The sequence below is a fragment of the Lithobates pipiens genome, unplaced genomic scaffold, assembly GCF_037356315.1.
Source record: "Lithobates pipiens isolate NorthernLeopardFrog02 unplaced genomic scaffold, aLitPip1_a1.2 Scaffold_13, whole genome shotgun sequence".
NCBI lineage: Eukaryota > Metazoa > Chordata > Amphibia > Anura > Ranidae > Lithobates > Lithobates pipiens.
This window is the reverse complement of record NW_027507718.1, coordinates 548,017,251-548,037,407: the sequence shown is the minus strand read 5'-3', so window position 1 is coordinate 548,037,407 and position 20,157 is coordinate 548,017,251. Positions and strand designations below refer to the sequence as shown.

The window sequence follows — 20,157 nt, the reverse complement described above, 5'->3', positions numbered from 1 at the left end:
CTGTAATAGCCTCTGCTGCTGACAAGAGGATTTGCACTTTCCTGAGTTGTTTTTTTTTTTTGGAGGATACCCCCGGAAACATATTCTATGGTTTAGAGAATCTACGATATGGACATATCCAATGGATACTGTTAATCACTAGACGTGCCCAATATAGAAAAGTGGAAGCAGCGGATAAGATAATAAATCTTGTTTCCCATCAAACGGCCTTTTTGAAAGAAAAAGGGAAAGAAAAGAAATAATTTCTTATTTTTTTTTTTTTTGGGGTCACTGGGAATTGAACAACGCTCGAGACATCAGGAGGTTATTGATTATTGAATAATACCCCCTCCCCCCCCCCCTTTTTTTTTTTTTTTTTTTTTTTTTGTGGACATTTTGGTTGATGAAATTTAATTGGTATTGATCACCACCAAATGATTGTAATAATATTGTGATTGATGTTTTTTGGTTAGGTGGGTCTATTGAAGGGGAGGTATATAAAGTGGTGGTAAAGAATTATATCAATATCTTGTCATAGTGGGAAGAGAGTCAAGTTTTGACAGCCCTGCCAGGATGAGAGGGAAAGCAGGCAAGACAAACAAACAAATAACCCCTGCCGCAAGTCCGGTCGGAATTCAAAAATATATGGCCGCGAACATTAGTATAAGGGCAGGTGAAGAGGCTGGCAGCCCCAGGATGGAAAAATTGCTCCGCTCGGGCCCAAGTCGACAGAAGGGAGAAGACAGTAGAGGGACAAAAACCCCGGTTATTAAGCCTACTGAAAAAAAAAATAGTGCAAACTCTCAAAGTGGGGATAGTAGTCAGAATGAAGCTCAAGGAAGGGAGGGGTCAGAACATCTGGGGGTAGGAGAAAGGGATCTAGATAGACAAGGGGAAACCCCCCAGTCTCCACAGATTAGGGAGATGCTCTCAGAGATGTTCATGAGAATGGAGGTCTCTCTAAGGGCAGATATCGCAACTATAAGGGAGGACATAGGCTTGGTCTTGGGGAGAGTAGAGGAGGTGGAAAACAAAATAGAGGCCCAGGAGCATAGAATAGAGGGAATCCTAGAACAGGTAACAGCTCTCCGTAGGGGAAATAGAATAATTAGATATAAATTAGAAGATCAGGAGAATAGAAGCAGAAGAAAGAACCTACGAATAAAAGGTCTCCCTGAGACAATTAGCGCATCTACCCTTGGAGGGATAGCCCAACAGATCTTCAACCCCCTATTAGGCAGAGAAGCCACAGCCCCATTAAAGTTAGATAGAATACACAGGATGACACGACCTTTTGGAATTAGATCAGAAACCCCCCGAGATGTCATAGTAAGATTTCATCACGTAGCAGAAAAAATGCAGGTAATGAGAAAAATTAGAACACAGCCAGGGGTGACCTACGGGGACGTGGAACTGCAGATCTATTCCGACTTAGCGGGAGAGACGCTTGGAAGAAGGAGAAGATTGAAACCACTAACGGAACTACTGAGAGCAGCCGATATCCCATATCAATGGGGATTTCCGGCATGTCTCATAGGGAAAAAAGACGGACGATCTGCGGTTCTACGTTTCCCGGAGGATCTCCGAGAATTCTGCGAACAGCTAGGAATACACCCTACCCCACAGATAGAATGGGATAGTGAAGAGGATCTGGGAGGAGCAGGGAGTATGACCCAAAGAAATAAGAGACAGGATAGATCGAGCGATTGGAGACGAAAGAATCCAAATACCTGAAGCTGAGACTAATTAGGAAGGGGGCAAAGGGGGGAAGGGGGGGGGAGAGGGAGAGGGCTGGGGGAGCCTCGGACGGACATGGGGGTGAACCCCAGGGATATTATGGGGGAGAGGAGACCAATGGTATTGGCCTTCCAGCCCCATAGGTTTAACAAGAAAAGGGGAGTCCTACCCAGTCTTACGAGACGTTTTGTTATAGGACAGGGGGGGGGCGGGGGGTGGGAGGGAGGTTTTGGTTGTGTGGGGTTTTTTTATGGGCTCTCACTCGGTCCCCCTATAGGCGCAGCAGGTATGGTCTCCAACGGGTTCACTAGACGCTCCAACAAAAGAGGGGAAACCCCCACTGGAAGAGAGGTATGGGGATAGTTAATGTTATTACCTATAATGTAAGGGGCTTAAATACAAAAAGGAAAAGATACAGAATAAATGATGAGTTGCAGCATATGGAAGCAAATATAGTATGTCTCCAGGAGACGCATATAACTTGCACCTCTGGGATCAGAATGAATTCGAATGATTTCCCGATATGGATTTATGGGGATTCCCCATTCTCATACTCCAGAGGGGTTGCAATAGGTTTTAGTAAAACAATGAGGTTTAATCTAGAGGAGCGTCTGGTGGACCCGGAGGGACGATATCTGTGCTTAAAGGGAATGCTGTTTAACCTTAAATGCACAATCGTAAATATTTATGCCCCAAATGAGAATGCGGAAGTATTTCTAAGGAAAACATTGAACAAAATAGAGGATTTCAAAGAGGGGAAACTAATTCTTGCTGGAGATTTTAACTGGAGTATAAACCCAAAAATGGATACCTCAACGGGAAGATCCAGGACATCGGTACATAAGCAGAGAAAGTTTTTAAGGGCTCTGGCTCTATATCAGCTACAGGATACCTGGAGAGTACTTCATCCAAAGGATAGGGACTATACATGCTTCTCCTCGGTCCATGGTTCCTTCTCTCGAATAGATTATATTTTTTTGGAACACTCATTCCTGAAAACACTTAAGAAGGCGGAAATAAAAATCAGAACTGTGTCAGATCATGCGCCAGTTATGATTAAGTTGGAGATAGGGGAGGATCATGGACCGAGGGGGATTTGGAGATTGAATGAATCTCTGTTACAGGATAAGGACTCTGTAAGTAGGGTGGAGAGGGAGATGGAACAATTTTTTAGATTAAATGATACACCTGGAATCTCCAGCCCCATATTGTGGGAAACGCACAAAGTGGTAATGAGAGGGGTATTAATAGGGATCGGAGCGGGGAAAAAGAGAGAGAGAGAGAGGAGGAAAACCCTACTGTATGAAGAAATCCAGAGACTGGAGAAGGGTAGTAGACCAAGGGGACTCTATGACACTCAGGACTTAGTAATAAAAAAAAGAGAACTAGAAGACTACTTAGAGCAGGACAGGATGGCCGCTTATTATATTTTGGGAACAGAGAGGTATCAATGGGGAAACAAAGCCGGTAAATGGCTGGCCAGGAGAGTGAAGGATAAGAAAAGTAGAACTTTTATCCCAAGGGTAAGAAATGAGGCAGGGGACATACAAAATATGCCGGAGGATATTGTAAATACGTTTTATACATATTATAGGGCCCTATACAATATTCAACAGGATAGCTCAGAGAACAGAGGCCGAGACGCAATAAAGGATTATCTGAAAGGGATAGAGATCCCTAGGGCTAAACAAATAGAAATGGAAGCATTAGAAGCCCCGATATCAAAGCTGGAAGTTGAATGGGCTATCAAAAATACAGCTAAGGGAGGATGCCCCGGGCCAGATGGTTTCCCGATCTCATACTATAAGGAATTCCAAAAACAGCTGGTTCCAAAATTATGCGAGTATTTCAACGCAGTGGGGAGGGATGGAAAATTTCGAGAAGAGACATTACTGGCACATGTGGTCTTGATCTTGAAAGAGGCAAAGGACCCACTTGCAGTGGAAAGCTACAGGCCAATTTCCTTGCTAAACTCAGATATTAAACTTTTTGCAAAAATTATCTCTGAACGATTAAGACCTTATGTGCCAGAGTGGGTACAGCAGGATCAGGTTGGATTTATCCAAGGGAGAGAAGGGCGGGATAACGCATTAAAGACTATTATGTTAAGCCAGGAATCCATAAGGCAGAAGACCCCCACGATACTCATGTCTATAGATGCTGAAAAGGCATTTGACAGGGTTAGTTGGGGGTTCTTATTCGAAGTGCTGGAGCGATATGGATTAGGGGTGAGGATGAGAGGGTGGATTGAAGCTCTGTATACCAAGCCTAAAGCTAAAATAAGAATAAACGGGGCCCTGTCCTGCCCCCTTGAATTGTGCAACGAGACAAGACAGGGGTGCCCGCTCTCCCCAATATTATTTGTTCTGACACTAGAACCTCTCCTGACGGCTATTAGGAAGAATCAAAACATCCATGGAATACGGGTCGAAGGGAGGGAGTATCGGGTTGCTGCTTTCGCAGATGATCTTTTGCTCTATATCTCTAGCCCGGAGACCTCTATACCGGCGATTATGGAAGAAATAAAAAAATACGGGAAAGTCTCCAATTTTAGGGTTAATGCAACTAAATCTGAAATTCTAAATTTAAATATACCAGTAGAAGAACAAAGAACCCTGCAAACCAAATACCCCTTTAGATGGTGTGGGAGGGAGTTGGCCTATTTGGGAAGAAAAAAAAAAAAAAAAAAAGAAGTATACAACTGGCCAGCAGCAGGAGCATTTCAATGAGCAAGACTGGGCCAAAATTTACTATAGACAAGAGCACATGCTGGGGGCTTCACTACATGAATTAAGATACAGAAGTGCTTGAACATCAGCTGGACAATTTTAATGAGGGATAAGGCCTAACCAGTGTAAGCCCAACTTTTATTTTATCAAGGTGGAGAGGGGGTGCAGGTAATGTGAGTGATATAATGTGATGTGGTTTTGGTGCACACTGACCTTGCACTTAGGATTATTTTGAGCATCTCAAAATTCAAAAAATGTCCTGTCAACACTAAATAAAACAAAAAATAGGACACCATCAGCAACAAACCCTCACCTGGGTAGATTATTTATCAGAGACATTTTATAAAACTTCTATATTGAATAAGTGAAACCATATTCTACATAACTGAACTTGTGCTTTATTTAACTGCAAAACACCAAACAAAGCATAACCCCTGCCACCCTACATTTTTTATCCCTTCAAGTCAAAGAATGATAATAACTATGTTGGATATAATCAAACAATAGATTGAAGATTTGCATTGTATTGTCATATGTACAAAGTACTAATACTAAATAAAGCTTGAGTTCATTTTTCGAATTTAACAAGAAGCCGTCTTTCTCCAACAGAGGGCGCGGTGGCCAAGTGGTAAGGCGTTGGTCTCGTAAACCAAAGATCATGGGTTCAATCCCCATCTGTGCCTAATACTCTCTCAAATTAATGTATTGAGTGTGATAATAATTGGCAATAAGCTAGTGAACCATATTAACCTCATTTATGAAGGCATGTATCTCATCTGGGTCTAAGGAAGAAAACATGTACCATTCACCAGGGTAAGAGAAGGTTATTGTCCTCATCTGGGATCACCATCCACTTCCTGGATTAATGTTGGCTCAGAGATAACACAATCATGGAAAAACTCTTGCTTGTGCATTTCTTTGTTATGATAACAAAAGTAGAATTCAGTCTGCCCCCCTCCTGCAACTTCTCACCAAGTTTTTCGTGAGCATGTACAGTCTAATCACTGGGCAAGAGGAGAAGGGAAAAGTTTCCTCCTGCCTGCAGCAGACATGACATGATCACAGCCTAGACAAAGTTACCAACTAAAGCTCATGGATGGATTATAAGTATGAAACCAGGAGCAAACCCTGTGCTAGAAGTGGAGACTTACATTACAATTGTTGGAACACCTCAGACGAAGATCCACTTTTGAAACACTGCATATACTCTTGAGCTTGGCATCATACTACAAGATTTAAGAGACTGAAGACGGCATAGAAGTATACAACTGGCCAGCAGCAGGAGCATTTCAATGAGCAAGACTGGGCCAAAATTTACTAGAGACAAGAGCACATGCTGGGGGCTTCACTACAAGAATTAAGATACAGAAGTGCTTGAACATCAGCCGGACAATTTTAATGAGGGATAAGGCCTAACCAGTGTAAGCCCAACTTTTGTTTTATCAAGGTGGAGAGGGGGTGCAGGTAATGTGAGTGATATAATGTGATGTGGTTTTGGTGCACACTGACCTTGCACTTAGGATTTTTTTGAGCATCTCAAAATTCAAAAAATTTCCTGTCAACACTAAATAAAACAAAAAATAGGACACCATCAGCAACAAACCCTCACCTGGGTAGATTATTTATCAGAGACATTTTATAAAACTTCTATATTGAATAAGTGAAACCATATTCTACATAACTGAAATTGTGCTTTATTTAACTGCAAAACACCAAACAAAGCATAACCCCTGCCACCCTACATTTTATATCCCTTTAAGTCAAAGAATGATAATAACTATGTTGGATATAATCAAACAATAGATTGAAGATTTGCATTGTATTGTCATATGTACAAATTACTAATACTAAATAAAGCTTGAGTGCATTTTTCGAATTTAACAAGAAGCCGTCTTTCTCCAACAGAGGGCACAGTGGCCAAGTGGTAAGGCATTGGTCTCGTAAACCAAAGATCATGGGTTCAATCCCCATCTGTGCCTAATACTCTCTCAAATTAATATATTGAGTGTGATAATAATTGGCAATAAGCTAGTGAACCATATTAACCTCATTTATGAAGGCATGTATCTCATCTGGGTGTATGAAGGAAAAAATGTACCATTCACCAGGGTAAGAGAAGGTTATTGTCCTCATCCGGGTTCACCATCCACTTCCTGGATTAATGTCGCCTCAGAGATAACACAATCATGGAAAAACTGTTGCTTGTGCATTTCTTTGTTATGATAACAAAAGTAGCATTCAGTCTGCCCCCTCCTGCAACTTCTCACCAAGTTTTTCGTGAGAATGTACAGTCTAATCACTGGGCAAGAGGAGAAGGGAAAAGTTTCCTCCTGCCTGCAGCAGACATGACATGATCACAGCCTAGACAAAGTTACCAACTAAAGCTCATGGATGGATTATAAGTATGAAACCAGGAGCAATTCCTGTGCTAGAAGTGGAGACTTACATTACAAACGTTGGAACACCTCAGACGAAGATCCACTTTTGAAACACTGCATATACTCTTGAGCTTGGCATCATACTACAAGATTTAAGAGACTGAAGACGGCATAGAAGTATACAACTGGCCAGCAGCAGGAGCATTTCAATGAGCAAGACTGGGCCAAAATTTACTAGAGACAAGAGCACATGCTGGGGGCTTCACTACAAGAATTAAGATACAGAAGTGCTTGAACATCAGCCGGACAATTTTAATGAGGGATAAGGCCTAACCAGTGTAAGCCCAACCTTTATTTTATCAAGGTGGAGAGGGGGTGCAGGGAATGTGAGTGATATAATGTGATGTGGTTTTGGTGCACACTGACCTTGCACTTAGGATTATTTTGAGCATCTCAAAATTCAAAAAATTTTCTGTCAACACTAAATAAAACAAAAAATAGGACACCATCAGCAACAAACCCTCACCTGGGTAGATTATTTAACAGAGACATTTTATAAAACTTCTATATTGAATAAGTGAAACCATATTCTACATAACTGAACTTGTGCTTTATTTAACTGCAAAACACCAAACAAAGCATAACCCTTGCCACCCTACATTTTTTATCCCTTCAAGTCAAAGAATGATAATAACTATGTTGGATATAATCAAACAATAGATTGAAGATTTGCATTGTATTATCATATGTACAAAGTACTAATACTAAATAAAACTTGAGTGCATTTTTCGAATTTAACAAGAAGCCGTCTTTCTCCAACAGAGGCTGCAGTGGACAAGTGGTAAGGCGTTGGTCTCGTAAACCAAAGATCATGGGTTCAATCCCCATCTGTGCCTAATACTCTCTCAAATTAATATATTGAGTGTGATAATAATTGGCAATAAGCTTGTGAACCATATTAACCTCATTTATGAAGGCATGTGTCTCATCTGGGTGTAAGGAGGAAAACATGTACCATTCACTAGGGTAAGAGAAGGTTATTGTCCTCATCCGGCTTCACCATCCACTTCCTGGATTAATGTTGGCTCAGAGATAACACAATCATGGAAAAACTGTTGCTTGTACATTTCTTTGTTATGATAACAAAAGTAGAATTCAGTCTGCCCCCTCCTGCAACTTCTCACCAAGTTTTTCGTAAGAATGTACAGTCTAATCACTGGGCAAGAGGAGAAGGGAAAAGTTTCCTCCTGCCTGCAGCAGACATGACATGATCACAGCCTAGACAAAGTTACCAACTAAAGCTCATGGATGGATTATAAGTATGAAACCAGGAGCAATCTGTGCTAGAAGTGGAGACTTACAGTACAAACGTTGGAACACCTCAGACGAAGATCCACTTTTGAAACACTGCATATACTCTTGAGCTTGGCATCATACTACAAGATTTAAGAGACTGAAGATGGCATAGAAGTATACAACTGGCCAGCAGCAGGAGCATTTCAATGAGCAAGACTGGGCCAAAATTTACTAGAGACAAGAGCACATGCTGGGGGCTTCACTACAAGAATTAAGATACAGAAGTGCTTGAACATCAGCCGGACAATTTTAATGAGGGATAAGGCCTAACCAGTGTAAGCCCAACCTTTATTTTATCAAGGTGGAGAGGGGGTGCAGGGAATGTGAGTGATATAATGTGATTTGGTTTTGGTGCACACTGACCTTGCACTTAGGATTTTTTTGAGCATCTCAAAATTCAAAAAATGTCCTGTCAACACTAAATAAAGCGAAAAATAGGACACCATCAGCAACAAACCCTCACCTGGGTAGATTATTTATCAGAGACATTTTATAAAACTTCTATATTGAATAAGTGAAACCATATTCTACATAACTGAACTTGTGCTTTATTTAACTGCAAAACACCAAACAAAGCATAACCCCTGCCACCCTACATTTTTTATCCCTTCAAGTCAAAGAATGATAATAACTATGTTGGATATAATCAAACAATAGATTGAAGATTTGCATTGTATTGTCATATGTACAAAGTACTAATACTAAATAAAGCTTGAGTGCATTTTTCTAATTTAACAAGAAGCCCTCTCTCTCTCCAACAGAGGGCGCAGTGGCCAAGTGGTAAGGCGTTTGTCTCGTAAACCAAAGATCATGGGTTCAAACCCCATCTGTGCCTAATACTCTCTCAAATTAATGTATTGAGTGTGATAATAATTGGCAATAAGCTAGTGAACCATATTAACCTCATTTATGAAGGCATGTATCTCATCTGGGTGTAAGGAAGAAAACATGTACCATTCACCAGGGTAAGAGAAGGTTATTGTCCTCATCCGCCTTCACCATCCACTTCCTGGATTAATGTTGGCTCAGAGATAACACAATCATGGAAAAACTGTTGCTTGTGCATTTCTTTGTTATGATAACAAAAGTAGAATTCAGTCTGCCCCCTCCTGCAACTTCTCACCAAGTTTTTCGTGAGAATGTACAGTCTAATCACTGGGCAAGAGGAGAAGGGAAAAGTTTCCTCCTGCCTGCAGCAGACATGACATGATCACAGCCTAGACAAAGTTACCAACTAAAGCTCATGGATGGATTATAAGTATGAAACCAGGAGCAATCTCTGTGCTAGAAGTGGAGACTTACAGTACAAACGTTGGAACACCTCAGACGAAGATCCACTTTTGAAACACTGCATATACTCTTGAGCTTGGCATCATACTACAAGATTTAAGAGACTGAAGATGGCATAGAAGTATACAACTGGCCAGCATCAGGAGCATTTCAATGAGCAAGACTGGGCCAAAATTTACTAGAGACAAGAGCACATGCTGGGGGCTTCACTACAAGAATTAAGATACAGAAGTGCTTGAACATCAGCATGACAATTTTAATGAGGGATAAGGCCTAACCAGTGTAAGCCCAACTTTTATTTTATCAAGGTGGAGAGGGGGTGCAGGTAATGTGAGTGATATAATGTGATGTGGTTTTGGTGCACACTGACCTTGCACTTAGGATTATTTTGAGCATCTCAAAATTCAAAAAATTTTCTGTCAACACTAAATAAAACAAAAAATAGGACACCATCAGCAACAAACCCTCACCTGGGTAGATTATTTAACAGAGACATTTTATAAAACTTCTATATTGAATAAGTGAAACCATATTCTACATAACTGAACTTGTGCTTTATTTAACTGCAAAACACCAAACAAAGCATAACCCCTGCCACCCTACATTTTTTATCCCTTCAAGTCAAAGAATGATAATAACTATGTTGGATATAATCAAACAATAGATTGAAGATTTGCATTGTATTATCATATGTACAAAGTACTAATACTAAATAAAACTTGAGTGCATTTTTCGAATTTAACAAGAAGCCGTCTTTCTCCAACAGAGGCTGCAGTGGCCAAGTGGTAAGGCGTTGGTCTCGTAAACCAAAGATCATGGGTTCAATCCCCATCTGTGCCTAATACTCTCCCAAATTAATATATTGAGTGTGATAATAATTGGCAATAAGCTTGTGAACCATATTAACCTCATTTATGAAGGCATGTGTCTCATCTGGGTGTAAGGATTTAAACATGTACCATTCACTAGGGTAAGAGAAGGTTATTGTCCTCATCCGGCTTCACCATCCACTTCCTGGATTAATGTTGGCTCAGAGATAACACAATCATGGAAAAACTGTTGCTTGTGCATTTCTTTGTTATGATAACAAAAGTAGAATTCAGTCTGCCCCCTCCTGCAACTTCTCACCAAGTTTTTCGTGAGAATGTACAGTCTAATCACTGGGCAAGAGGAGAAGGGAAAAGTTTCCTCCTGCCTGCAGCAGACATGACATGATCACAGCCTAGACAAATTTACCAACTAAAGCTCATGGATGGATTATAAGTATGAAACCAGGAGCAATCTCTGTGCTAGAAGTGGAGACTTACAGTACAAACGTTGGAACACCTCAGACGAAGATCCACTTTTGAAACACTGCATATACTCTTGAGCTTGGCATCATACTACAAGATTTAAGAGACTGAAGATGGCAAAGAAGTATACAACTGGCCAGCAGCAGGAGCATTTCAATGAGCAAGACTGGGCCAAAATTTACTAGAGACAAGAGCACATGCTGGGGGCTTCACTACAAGAATTAAGATACAGAAGTGCTTGAACATCAGCCGGACAATTTTAATGAGGGATAAGGCCTAACCAGTGTAAGCCCAACTTTTATTTTATCAAGGTGGAGAGGGGATGCAGGTAATGTGAGTGATATAATGTGATGTGGTTTTGGTGCACACTGACCTTGCACTTAGGATTTTTTTGAGCATCTCAAAATTCAAAAAATGTCCTGTCAACACTAAATAAAACAAAAAATAGGACACCATCAGCAACAAACCCTCACCTGGGTAGATTATTTATCAGAGACATTTTATAAAACTTCTATATTGAATAAGTGAAAACATATTCTACATAACTGAACTTGTGCTTTATTTAACTGCAAAACACCAAACAAAGCATAACCCCTGCCACCCTACATTTTTTATCCCTTCAACTCAATGAATGATAATATCTATGTTGGATATAAACAAACAATAGATTGAAGATTTGCATTGTATTGTCATATGTACAAAGTACTAATACTAAATAAAGCTTGAGTGCATTTTTCGAATTTAACAAGAAGCCGTCTTTCTCCAACAGAGGGTGCAGTGGCCAAGTGGTAAGGCGTTGGTCTCGTAAACCAAAGATCATGGGTTCAATCCCCATCTGTGCCTAATACTCTCTCAAATTAATATATTGAGTGTGATAATAATTGGCAATAAGCTTGTGAACCATATTAACCTCATTTATGAAGGCATGTGTCTCATCTGGGTGTAAGGATTTAAACATGTACCATTCACTAGGGTAAGAGAAGGTTATTGTCCTCATCCGGCTTCACCATCCACTTCCTGGATTAATGTTGGCTCAGAGATAACACAATCATGGAAAAACTGTTGCTTGTGCATTTCTTTGTTATGATAACAAAAGTAGAATTCAGTCTGCCCCCTCCTTCAACTTCTCACCAAGTTTTTCGTGAGCATGTACAGTCTAATCACTGGGCAAGAGGAGAAGGGAAAAGTTTCCTCCTGCCTGCAGCAGACATGACATGATCACAGCCTAGACAAAGTTACCAACTAAAGCTCATGGATGGATTATAAGTATGAAACCAGGAGCAATCTCTGTGCTAGAAGTGGAGACTTACAGTACAAACGTTGGAACACCTCAGACGAAGATCCACTTTTGAAACACTGCATATACTCTTGAGCTTGGCATCATACTACAAGATTTAAGAGACTGAAGACAGCATAGAAGTATACAACTGGCCAGCATCAGGAGCATTTCAATGAGCAAGACTGGGCCAAAATTTACTAGAGACAAGAGCACATGCTGGGGGCTTCACTACATGAATTAAGATACAGAAGTGCTTGAACATCAGCAGGACAATTTTAATGAGGGATAAGGCCTAACCAGTGTAAGCCCAACTTTTATTTTATCAAGGTGGAGAGGGGGTGCAGGTAATGTGAGTGATATAATGTGTTGTGGTTTTGGTGCACACTGACCTTGCACTTAGGATTATTTTGAGCATCTCAAAATTCAAAAAATTTTCTGTCAACACTAAATAAAACAAAAAATAGGACACCATCAGCAACAAACCCTCACCTGGGTAGATTATTTAACAGAGACATTTTATAAAACTTCTATATTGAATAAGTGAAACCATATTCTACAGAACTGAACTTGTGCTTTATTTAACTGCAAAACACCAAACAAAGCATAACCCTTGCCACCCTACATTTTTTATCCCTTCAAGTCAAAGAATGATAATAACTATGTTGGATATAATCAAACAATAGATTGAAGATTTGCATTGTATTATCATATGTACAAAGTACTAATACTAAATAAAACTTGAGTGCATTTTTCGAATTTAACAAGAAGCCGTCTTTCTCCAACAGAGGCTGCAGTGGCCAAGTGGTAAGGCGTTGGTCTCGTAAACCAAAGATCATGGGTTCAATCCCCATCTGTGCCTAATACTCTCCCAAATTAATATATTGAGTGTGATAATAATTGGCAATAAGCTTGTGAACCATATTAACCTCATTTATGAAGGCATGTGTCTCATCTGGGTGTAAGGATTTAAACATGTACCATTCACTAGGGTAAGAGAAGGTTATTGTCCTCATCCGGCTTCACCATCCACTTCCTGGATTAATGTTGGCTCAGAGATAACACAATCATGGAAAAACTGTTGCTTGTGCATTTCTTTGTTATGATAACAAAAGTAGAATTCAGTCTGCCCCCTCCTTCAACTTCTCACCAAGTTTTTCGTGAGCATGTACAGTCTAATCACTGGGCAAGAGGAGAAGGGAAAAGTTTCCTCCTGCCTGCAGCAGACATGACATGATCACAGCCTAGACAAAGTTACCAACTAAAGCTCATGGATGGATTATAAGTATGAAACCAGGAGCAATCTCTGTGCTAGAAGTGGAGACTTACAGTACAAACGTTGGAACACCTCAGACGAAGATCCACTTTTGAAACACTGCATATACTCTTGAGCTTGGCATCATACTACAAGATTTAAGAGACTGAAGACAGCATAGAAGTATACAACTGGCCAGCATCAGGAGCATTTCAATGAGCAAGACTGGGCCAAAATTTACTAGAGACAAGAGCACATGCTGGGGGCTTCACTACATGAATTAAGATACAGAAGTGCTTGAACATCAGCAGGACAATTTTAATGAGGGATAAGGCCTAACCAGTGTAAGCCCAACTTTTATTTTATCAAGGTGGAGAGGGGGTGCAGGTAATGTGAGTGATATAATGTGTTGTGGTTTTGGTGCACACTGACCTTGCACTTAGGATTATTTTGAGCATCTCAAAATTCAAAAAATTTTCTGTCAACACTAAATAAAACAAAAAATAGGACACCATCAGCAACAAACCCTCACCTGGGTAGATTATTTAACAGAGACATTTTATAAAACTTCTATATTGAATAAGTGAAACCATATTCTACAGAACTGAACTTGTGCTTTATTTAACTGCAAAACACCAAACAAAGCATAACCCTTGCCACCCTACATTTTTTATCCCTTCAATTCAAAGAATGATAATAACTATGTTGGATATAATCAAACAATAGATTGAAGATTTGCATTGTATTATCATATGTACAAAGTACTAATACTAAATAAAACTTGAGTGCATTTTTCGAATTTAAAAAGAAGCCGTCTTTCTCCAACAGAGGCCGCAGTGGCCAAGTGGTAAGGCGTTGGTCTCGTAAACCAAAGATCATGGGTTCAATCCCCATCTGTGCCTAATACTCTCTCAAATTAATATATTGAGTGTGATAATAATTGGCAATAAGCTTGTGAACCATATTAACCTCATTTATGAAGGCATGTATCTCATCTGGGTGTAAGGAAGAAAACATGTACCATTCACCAGGGTAAGAGAAGGTTATTGTCCTCATCCGCCTTCACCATCCACTTCCTGGATTAATGTTGGCTCAGAGATAACACAATCATGGAAAAACTGTTGCTTGTGCATTTCTTTGTTATGATAACAAAAGTAGAATTCAGTCTGCCCCCTCCTGCAACTTCTCACCAAGTTTTTCGTGAGAATGTACAGTCTAATCACTGGGCAAGAGGAGAAGGGAAAAGTTTCCTCCTGCCTGCAGCAGACATGACATGATCACAGCCTAGACAAAGTTACCAACTAAAGCTCATGGATGGATTATAAGTATGAAACCAGGAGCAATCTCTGTGCTAGAAGTGGAGACTTACAGTACAAACGTTGGAACACCTCAGACGAAGATCCACTTTTGAAACACTGCATATACTCTTGAGCTTGGCATCATACTACAAGATTTAAGAGACTGAAGATGGCATAGAAGTATACAACTGGCCAGCATCAGGAGCATTTCAATGAGCAAGACTGGGCCAAAATTTACTAGAGACAAGAGCACATGCTGGGGGCTTCACTACAAGAATTAAGATACAGAAGTGCTTGAACATCAGCATGACAATTTTAATGAGGGATAAGGCCTAACCAGTGTAAGCCCAACTTTTATTTTATCAAGGTGGAGAGGGGGTGCAGGTAATGTGAGTGATATAATGTGATGTGGTTTTGGTGCACACTGACCTTGCACTTAGGATTATTTTGAGCATCTCAAAATTCAAAAAATTTTCTGTCAACACTAAATAAAACAAAAAATAGGACACCATCAGCAACAAACCCTCACCTGGGTAGATTATTTAACAGAGACATTTTATAAAACTTCTATATTGAATAAGTGAAACCATATTCTACATAACTGAACTTGTGCTTTATTTAACTGCAAAACACCAAACAAAGCATAACCCCTGCCACCCTACATTTTTTATCCCTTCAAGTCAAAGAATGATAATAACTATGTTGGATATAATCAAACAATAGATTGAAGATTTGCATTGTATTATCATATGTACAAAGTACTAATACTAAATAAAACTTGAGTGCATTTTTCGAATTTAACAAGAAGCCGTCTTTCTCCAACAGAGGCTGCAGTGGCCAAGTGGTAAGGCGTTGGTCTCGTAAACCAAAGATCATGGGTTCAATCCCCATCTGTGCCTAATACTCTCCCAAATTAATATATTGAGTGTGATAATAATTGGCAATAAGCTTGTGAACCATATTAACCTCATTTATGAAGGCATGTGTCTCATCTGGGTGTAAGGATTTAAACATGTACCATTCACTAGGGTAAGAGAAGGTTATTGTCCTCATCCGGCTTCACCATCCACTTCCTGGATTAATGTTGGCTCAGAGATAACACAATCATGGAAAAACTGTTGCTTGTGCATTTCTTTGTTATGATAACAAAAGTAGAATTCAGTCTGCCCCCTCCTGCAACTTCTCACCAAGTTTTTCGTGAGAATGTACAGTCTAATCACTGGGCAAGAGGAGAAGGGAAAAGTTTCCTCCTGCCTGCAGCAGACATGACATGATCACAGCCTAGACAAATTTACCAACTAAAGCTCATGGATGGATTATAAGTATGAAACCAGGAGCAATCTCTGTGCTAGAAGTGGAGACTTACAGTACAAACGTTGGAACACCTCAGACGAAGATCCACTTTTGAAACACTGCATATACTCTTGAGCTTGGCATCATACTACAAGATTTAAGAGACTGAAGATGGCAAAGAAGTATACAACTGGCCAGCAGCAGGAGCATTTCAATGAGCAAGACTGGGCCAAAATTTACTAGAGACAAGAGCACATGCTGGGGGCTTCACTACAAGAATTAAGATACAGAAGTGCTTGAACATCAGCCGGACAATTTTAATGAGGGATAAGGCCTAACCAGTGTAAGCCCAACTTTTATTTTATCAAGGTGGAGAGGGGATGCAGGTAATGTGAGTGATATAATGTGATGTGGTTTTGGTGCACACTGACCTTGCACTTAGGATTTTTTTGAGCATCTCAAAATTCAAAAAATGTCCTGTCAACACTAAATAAAACAAAAAATAGGACACCATCAGCAACAAACCCTCACCTGGGTAGATTATTTATCAGAGACATTTTATAAAACTTCTATATTGAATAAGTGAAAACATATTCTACATAACTGAACTTGTGCTTTATTTAACTGCAAAACACCAAACAAAGCATAACCCCTGCCACCCTACATTTTTTATCCCTTCAACTCAATGAATGATAATATCTATGTTGGATATAAACAAACAATAGATTGAAGATTTGCATTGTATTGTCATATGTACAAAGTACTAATACTAAATAAAGCTTGAGTGCATTTTTCGAATTTAACAAGAAGCCGTCTTTCTCCAACAGAGGGTGCAGTGGCCAAGTGGTAAGGCGTTGGTCTCGTAAACCAAAGATCATGGGTTCAATCCCCATCTGTGCCTAATACTCTCTCAAATTAATATATTGAGTGTGATAATAATTGGCAATAAGCTTGTGAACCATATTAACCTCATTTATGAAGGCATGTGTCTCATCTGGGTGTAAGGATTTAAACATGTACCATTCACTAGGGTAAGAGAAGGTTATTGTCCTCATCCGGCTTCACCATCCACTTCCTGGATTAATGTTGGCTCAGAGATAACACAATCATGGAAAAACTGTTGCTTGTGCATTTCTTTGTTATGATAACAAAAGTAGAATTCAGTCTGCCCCCTCCTTCAACTTCTCACCAAGTTTTTCGTGAGCATGTACAGTCTAATCACTGGGCAAGAGGAGAAGGGAAAAGTTTCCTCCTGCCTGCAGCAGACATGACATGATCACAGCCTAGACAAAGTTACCAACTAAAGCTCATGGATGGATTATAAGTATGAAACCAGGAGCAATCTCTGTGCTAGAAGTGGAGACTTACAGTACAAACGTTGGAACACCTCAGACGAAGATCCACTTTTGAAACACTGCATATACTCTTGAGCTTGGCATCATACTACAAGATTTAAGAGACTGAAGACAGCATAGAAGTATACAACTGGCCAGCATCAGGAGCATTTCAATGAGCAAGACTGGGCCAAAATTTACTAGAGACAAGAGCACATGCTGGGGGCTTCACTACATGAATTAAGATACAGAAGTGCTTGAACATCAGCAGGACAATTTTAATGAGGGATAAGGCCTAACCAGTGTAAGCCCAACTTTTATTTTATCAAGGTGGAGAGGGGGTGCAGGTAATGTGAGTGATATAATGTGTTGTGGTTTTGGTGCACACTGACCTTGCACTTAGGATTATTTTGAGCATCTCAAAATTCAAAAAATTTTCTGTCAACACTAAATAAAACAAAAAATAGGACACCATCAGCAACAAACCCTCACCTGGGTAGATTATTTAACAGAGACATTTTATAAAACTTCTATATTGAATAAGTGAAACCATATTCTACAGAACTGAACTTGTGCTTTATTTAACTGCAAAACACCAAACAAAGCATAACCCTTGCCACCCTACATTTTTTATCCCTTCAAGTCAAAGAATGATAATAACTATGTTGGATATAATCAAACAATAGATTGAAGATTTGCATTGTATTATCATATGTACAAAGTACTAATACTAAATAAAACTTGAGTGCATTTTTCGAATTTAACAAGAAGCCGTCTTTCTCCAACAGAGGCTGCAGTGGCCAAGTGGTAAGGCGTTGGTCTCGTAAACCAAAGATCATGGGTTCAATCCCCATCTGTGCCTAATACTCTCCCAAATTAATATATTGAGTGTGATAATAATTGGCAATAAGCTTGTGAACCATATTAACCTCATTTATGAAGGCATGTGTCTCATCTGGGTGTAAGGATTTAAACATGTACCATTCACTAGGGTAAGAGAAGGTTATTGTCCTCATCCGGCTTCACCATCCACTTCCTGGATTAATGTTGGCTCAGAGATAACACAATCATGGAAAAACTGTTGCTTGTGCATTTCTTTGTTATGATAACAAAAGTAGAATTCAGTCTGCCCCCTCCTTCAACTTCTCACCAAGTTTTTCGTGAGCATGTACAGTCTAATCACTGGGCAAGAGGAGAAGGGAAAAGTTTCCTCCTGCCTGCAGCAGACATGACATGATCACAGCCTAGACAAAGTTACCAACTAAAGCTCATGGATGGATTATAAGTATGAAACCAGGAGCAATCTCTGTGCTAGAAGTGGAGACTTACAGTACAAACGTTGGAACACCTCAGACGAAGATCCACTTTTGAAACACTGCATATACTCTTGAGCTTGGCATCATACTACAAGATTTAAGAGACTGAAGACAGCATAGAAGTATACAACTGGCCAGCATCAGGAGCATTTCAATGAGCAAGACTGGGCCAAAATTTACTAGAGACAAGAGCACATGCTGGGGGCTTCACTACATGAATTAAGATACAGAAGTGCTTGAACATCAGCAGGACAATTTTAATGAGGGATAAGGCCTAACCAGTGTAAGCCCAACTTTTATTTTATCAAGGTGGAGAGGGGGTGCAGGTAATGTGAGTGATATAATGTGTTGTGGTTTTGGTGCACACTGACCTTGCACTTAGGATTATTTTGAGCATCTCAAAATTCAAAAAATTTTCTGTCAACACTAAATAAAACAAAAAATAGGACACCATCAGCAACAAACCCTCACCTGGGTAGATTATTTAACAGAGACATTTTATAAAACTTCTATATTGAATAAGTGAAACCATATTCTACAGAACTGAACTTGTGCTTTATTTAACTGCAAAACACCAAACAAAGCATAACCCTTGCCACCCTACATTTTTTATCCCTTCAATTCAAAGAATGATAATAACTATGTTGGATATAATCAAACAATAGATTGAAGATTTGCATTGTATTATCATATGTACAAAGTACTAATACTAAATAAAACTTGAGTGCATTTTTCGAATTTAACAAGAAGCCGTCTTTCTCCAACAGAGGCCGCAGTGGCCAAGTGGTAAGGCGTTGGTCTCGTAAACCAAAGATCATGGGTTCAATCCCCATCTGTGCCTAATACTCTCTCAAATTAATATATTGAGTGTGATAATAATTGGCAATAAGCTTGTGAACCATATTAACCTCATTTATGAAGGCATGTGTCTCATCTGGGTGTAAGGAGGAAAACATGTACCATTCACTAGGGTAAGAGAAGGTTATTGTCCTCATCCGGCTTCACCATCCACTTCCTGGATTAATGTTGGCTCAGAGATAACACAATCATGGAAAAACTGTTGCTTGTGCATTTCTTTGTTATGATAACAAAAGTAGAATTCAGTCTGCCCCCTCCTGCAACTTCTCACCAAGTTTTTCTTGAGAATGTACAGTCTAATCACTGGGCAAGAGGAGAAGGGAAAAGTTTCCTCCTGCCTGCAGCAGACATGACATGAACACAGCCTAGACAAAGTTACCAACTAAAGCTCATGGATGGATTATAAGTATGAAACCAGGATCAATCCCTGTGCTAGAAGTGGAGACTTACATTACAAACGTTGGAACGCCTCAGACGAAGATCCACTTTTGAAACACTGCATATACTCTTGAGCTTGGCATCATACTACAAGATTTAAGAGACTGAAGATGGCATAGAAGTATACAACTGGCCAGCAGCAGAAGCATTTCAATGAGCAAGACTGGGCCAAAATTTACTAGAGACAAGAGCACATGCTGGGGGCTTCACTACAAGAATTAAGATACAGAAGTGCTTGAACATCAGCCGGACAATTTTAATGAGGGATAAGGCCTAACCAGTGTAAGCCCAACTTTTATTTTATCAAGGTGGAGAGGGGGTGCAGGTA

At 39.8% G+C, this 20,157-nt stretch overlaps 12 non-coding genes across 12 annotated transcripts; all 12 read left to right on the top strand.

Moving 5' to 3' along the window:
- Positions 1–5,056: 5,056 nt before the first annotated feature.
- On the top strand, positions 5,057–5,128 carry TRNAT-CGU (transfer RNA threonine (anticodon CGU)). The gene has a single exon. It is a non-coding gene; the product is annotated as a tRNA-Thr (tRNA).
- A 1,224-nt stretch (positions 5,129–6,352) lies between these two features.
- Positions 6,353–6,424, top strand: TRNAT-CGU (transfer RNA threonine (anticodon CGU)). The gene has a single exon. It is a non-coding gene; the product is annotated as a tRNA-Thr (tRNA).
- Positions 6,425–7,646: 1,222 nt separating this feature from the next.
- TRNAT-CGU (transfer RNA threonine (anticodon CGU)) lies at positions 7,647–7,719 on the top strand. Its single transcript has one exon. It is a non-coding gene; the product is annotated as a tRNA-Thr (tRNA).
- Positions 7,720–8,942: 1,223 nt separating this feature from the next.
- On the top strand, positions 8,943–9,014 carry TRNAT-CGU (transfer RNA threonine (anticodon CGU)). Its single transcript has one exon. It is a non-coding gene; the product is annotated as a tRNA-Thr (tRNA).
- A 1,222-nt stretch (positions 9,015–10,236) lies between these two features.
- TRNAT-CGU (transfer RNA threonine (anticodon CGU)) lies at positions 10,237–10,309 on the top strand. The gene has a single exon. It is a non-coding gene; the product is annotated as a tRNA-Thr (tRNA).
- A 1,223-nt stretch (positions 10,310–11,532) lies between these two features.
- On the top strand, positions 11,533–11,604 carry TRNAT-CGU (transfer RNA threonine (anticodon CGU)). The gene has a single exon. It is a non-coding gene; the product is annotated as a tRNA-Thr (tRNA).
- Positions 11,605–12,826: 1,222 nt separating this feature from the next.
- Positions 12,827–12,899, top strand: TRNAT-CGU (transfer RNA threonine (anticodon CGU)). The gene has a single exon. It is a non-coding gene; the product is annotated as a tRNA-Thr (tRNA).
- Positions 12,900–14,121: 1,222 nt separating this feature from the next.
- TRNAT-CGU (transfer RNA threonine (anticodon CGU)) lies at positions 14,122–14,194 on the top strand. The gene has a single exon. It is a non-coding gene; the product is annotated as a tRNA-Thr (tRNA).
- A 1,222-nt stretch (positions 14,195–15,416) lies between these two features.
- On the top strand, positions 15,417–15,489 carry TRNAT-CGU (transfer RNA threonine (anticodon CGU)). Its single transcript has one exon. It is a non-coding gene; the product is annotated as a tRNA-Thr (tRNA).
- Positions 15,490–16,712: 1,223 nt separating this feature from the next.
- Positions 16,713–16,784, top strand: TRNAT-CGU (transfer RNA threonine (anticodon CGU)). Its single transcript has one exon. It is a non-coding gene; the product is annotated as a tRNA-Thr (tRNA).
- Positions 16,785–18,006: 1,222 nt separating this feature from the next.
- TRNAT-CGU (transfer RNA threonine (anticodon CGU)) lies at positions 18,007–18,079 on the top strand. The gene has a single exon. It is a non-coding gene; the product is annotated as a tRNA-Thr (tRNA).
- Positions 18,080–19,301: 1,222 nt separating this feature from the next.
- TRNAT-CGU (transfer RNA threonine (anticodon CGU)) lies at positions 19,302–19,374 on the top strand. The gene has a single exon. It is a non-coding gene; the product is annotated as a tRNA-Thr (tRNA).
- Positions 19,375–20,157: the final 783 nt, after the last annotated feature.